This window comes from Mus pahari, chromosome 4 (assembly GCF_900095145.1).
Source record: "Mus pahari chromosome 4, PAHARI_EIJ_v1.1, whole genome shotgun sequence".
In the NCBI taxonomy this organism is placed as follows: domain Eukaryota; kingdom Metazoa; phylum Chordata; class Mammalia; order Rodentia; family Muridae; genus Mus; species Mus pahari.
In genome coordinates, this window is record NC_034593.1 from 122,718,356 (window position 1) to 122,722,762 (window position 4,407).

Sequence of the window (4,407 nt, forward strand, 5' to 3'; positions counted from 1 at the left end):
TACCTAAATTATCAGAATCCACAACTTTAAGTTTTTCTTATAACTGAGGCTGTGTCCTATGATGAGGTCCACAGTTTCTGAACCAGGCTAAGAGACTGCCCCTGAAGCTTTTTGTCTTACCCACTTCTTTAGTGAGCGGGGTTCCATCCTTATGGAACCTTGATTTACATTCATTTTCCAACGCCTTCCTTTGCCACAACTCGGGCAGGGGCCTGGGGGAATGCTCCTTTTGTTTCCTGAGCAATTTCTACAATCTTTTCTCAGGTGCCCCGGCTTTCCACACCGGAAACGTCATTTCATTCCCTGGGGAATGCTTTCCATTCCCGTAATTTCTGACATAGGCGCTCAATTTCTGTCCCTTCATCACTACAGCATAGGCTTTTACTACGGTTGGTGAGGCATCTAAACATGTTTTAATGTAATCTTGTAGGGAACCTGTCTTACAGATTGGTCTGATCAGGTCTTGGCACAAGGTAGTCGCGTTTTCCCAAGCCAATTGTAAGGATTGATCTGAGACCTTTAGGCCTCTGCTAGACAACATGTGCTTAAAGACTGATAGAAACAATCTTTTCCCTTTCGATTCTGATTGCCCCATGTTAAAATTGATTTTCGTCTTAACCGATCTGACTATCGGCCCGTCTGCAGCATGGTTTGATGAATCCTATCCTCGCTTGAGAAAAAGAAATCACAAAAAAGAAATAGAGAGAGAAAGAAACAAAGACTGACCTGCCCCAGTGTCCCTGTTCGGGCGCCAGATGCCGCAGACAGACTTTTCTGGGCTCCCTGATCTGCGGGGAACAGGTCTCTGGTTGCAGGTGAGCGAGGATTCGGCGGATGAGGGGTGACAAACAGACACGGACACAAGGTAGTGTGGTATCTGAATGCCGAAAGACCATGTCTTGATGATGATGATGATGATGATGATGATGTCTCCTTGCATCAAACAAAATGGGGCCTTTAGCTTTATTTGTCTTTATAATTGAGTTCTATCTTCAGCACTCAAAACCACAGCCTTCTCCACACAGCCTTCCTCTCTGCTAGCTACATGATGCAAAGATTGATTTTGAATTTGAGAGCTCTGCCATAACTAGATTTCTGAAGTACAATGTAGAAGCTCCAACCTGACCTTCATCTCAGCATTACCACGAGGCAGCAGACTCAACGAAGATGTGGACATGAAAAGGTAATCCTGAGTGGGCTTGAGGGACAGAAACCTAAGTAGCTTAATAGCGGCCTGATGGATCTGGCGTGTCAATTTGCCGTGTCCAGATAGCTTAATATTTCTAGTTGTATCTGCAGGTGTCTCTGGAAGAGATCAACATTTGGACCACTGGATACCTAAAGAAGCTCCACCCTCACTAACTTGAATAGAGTGGGCATTGTACCATCCACTAAAAACCTAAGTAAGACAAAGATAACAGCAGGTTAGTTGTGGTTATCTATGGCTTAGTTAGCAAGCACGAGGACCTACAACCCCTGACTCTGCCCCCATGCCCAAAAGATAGGCTGAAATGGATGTTAACAGGGATAAAACCAAGGTGGAGAATCAGACACAGAGAAGCTCTGAAAGGCTGATGGCTAACCCTGTTTCTCCAAAACCAGAACCCAAGCCTAAAAAGGTCCCTGACTAGAAGGGAGAGAAGATGCCCTAAAGGAAAGGGGGAAACTGAATGCTGGCAAGGTGGGAATAATCCTACAGAAAATGGAGATGCCACAATGGACCAGGCAGGAAGCTGAGGGTTCTGGAGAGAGCAAGTGAAATGGATGTATTTCTGTTAACTGTGTTCTTCAGGATACTGTATGGCTTGAAAATAGTACTTTCAACAACTGTTATAAAAATGAAGAATTTGTTTTGTTTTTTAAAGCTCTGAGGTTAGTATACAGAACAAGACACTGTTTATGGGAGAAGGAACATGTGCAATAGCAAAAGGCACCCCAAGCTGGACAGAGGGGAAAGCACCTTTCCCTGCTAGAACTTAAGACTCCCAGGAGGACTTCCTGCTGTCAATATATGTGGCCAACTCAGCACAAAACGCCTTGTGGCATGGGGAAACTTGAAATCCATCTTGATATCTACCTCCCCACCACACCATCAACATAGACTTGACTCCCTTTAAACTAGATACCTGTTGGGTCATGACCCCTTAAAACTGGTTTTGCCAAAAAACCTCCTGCTAGGCCCTACTTCTTAAGGGTTATACCAACTCCGTATAGAGCCATGTGCTAGAATCTAACACATGAACCTGGGGAAAGAGATAGGTACTATTCCCGAGCACAGACACTATCCTGGGAAGAAACTGGAATATCACAGTCTGTCGGTACCTCATAAAGCACAAGGTCCTTCAGTTCTTCATGTTCTCAGGTTTGCTTACTTCAAGAACTGTGAGCTGTGCCATCTGCAGCATGCCTCTCATGTCCTCAGGTAGATAACTCTTTTCCATAACTCAGCTCTAAGATAACCTAAAGAAAGTACTCTGGACACTATAAAAATTCTCCCATCCTGACAGTCACCACACAATTAGACATGAATAGTTTGTATAAAACATTAAAATTTGACCTCTTTGAGGGCAAGGACTGAGATATCCATGACAGACAAATTTTCATGTATTCTAGCGACTTACAACAAGCGGCCCATACAAGTGATAAAATGAATTTTTTTTTAAAAAAATTCCCAAGTACCCTCTCTAGAAAGAGCACATCAAAGGATGCATTATCCCAAGACAGTCTGCCCCTGAATGTTTTAATCACTTGAAGAATGTATAAACAACATACTTGACATAAGGGAAATTTCACAGAAATTTTCTAAATAGGTAATTTTTCTAAATAGGTCCTGGATATTTGGAGAGCAACATGAAACCTACAGGTATACCACTCTGAATGCACCTTCCTTGTCTGAAAAATAACCTAAACAACTGCCCCTTACCTGAATTCAACCAATGTTTTATAAATAAATTTTTATTGGCACAAAGCCCAACAGTCTATATCTGTGACTGCTTTTGTGATACACTGACTTGTAGTAGAGAATATATGGCCTGAAATCTGTAAAATGTTTTCTTGTCCTTTCTTCTTTCCAAAAAAAAAAAATCATACCAAAAATATTAATCCCATGAAATTTCCAGGTTCAGTGTACTCATATATATTAAACTTTTCTTCTTATTTTCACTGAGGAATGATTGAGCAATTAAGAAGATAGTTACTAAGAGCAATTTAAGTATAAATAAAATTAGTAAAGAGAATCATAAGAAAGCAGCAAATTTTAGAATACAAATTACATGTAGATTCAATAATTCTGATGAATAAATAATGCTCTTGTCAAAATAGAATTGTATTAAGTGCTAATAGATGACATTAAAGTTGTGGACACATAGGATTTTAGAAAAATTTATGTCATCCATAAATTCTTTTTTTAATCCTTGTATTGAACAATAACAAGCAGAATTTTTACCTATGTTAGTCTTGGAACAAAGGTAGAATTTTACTTTTTTTAATGCCTGTGTCAAATATTTTCTTTGGCTTAGAGGGAAGAGCTATTCTTTCTGATTCTGGAAATGTGACTATAAGATTCTACTATGAGCAAACTGTGAGGAGACAGCTAAACATGGTCTTGACTACAGGTCTATAGAACAGCATATTATTCCATCATTCTATTTTCCCCCCAAAATAGAGAAATTGATACAATATAAGCATATTTGGGGAGCTGAAGATTCAATGAGAGACTAAAGCAGAAAGGCTGAAGTAATGACTCAGTAGTTAGGAGTGTTTTCTGCACAGTCATGGGGACCAGAATTTGGATATTAACTTCTAGGTAAGAAGCCAGGTTCCCCACAAATGCCAAAACTCTAGCTACAAAGATCCAATATTCTCTTCTGGTCTTTCTGTGTGCATAAGATGTACAGAGAGGGAGAGGGAGGGAGGGAGGGAGGGAGAGAGAGAGAGAGAGAGAGAGAGAGAGAGAGAGAGAGAGAGAGAGAGAGAGAACCATAAATTCAAGACAAGGAATTTGTGACCAGTCTTGGCTACATGAGTCTCTCTCAGAAGCACAACAAAAGATTGTTAATATGCAGTCATATAGCTAAATCTAGCACACATTTACAGAAACTAAATAACAACATGGAATCAAAAAGTAAAAAAAAAATCAATCATTACAATTTAGAATTTGTGACAAAAGTAATGACATCGGGAAAGAATATACTAATTTTATTGAACAACTACCATATGGATATGTTTCATGGCAACTGGTAGGATAGCAGTCAAAAGAATGAGTTAAAACTCTTGTATAATCACTATTCATGACTCTCTTCAGTTGGCAAAGCCACTGTGTAGGATAGTCTTTCATACCCTTATACACAGTGGAAGGCATCAAGTGTGGTAATCATCTTCTTCTGATCCATAACTGTGGGAAATACA

At 40.0% G+C, this 4,407-nt stretch overlaps 1 pseudogene; it reads left to right on the forward strand.

Moving 5' to 3' along the window:
• Positions 1-1,490: 1,490 nt before the first annotated feature.
• Positions 1,491-1,759, forward strand: LOC110319806 (annotated as a pseudogene).
• Positions 1,760-4,407: the final 2,648 nt, after the last annotated feature.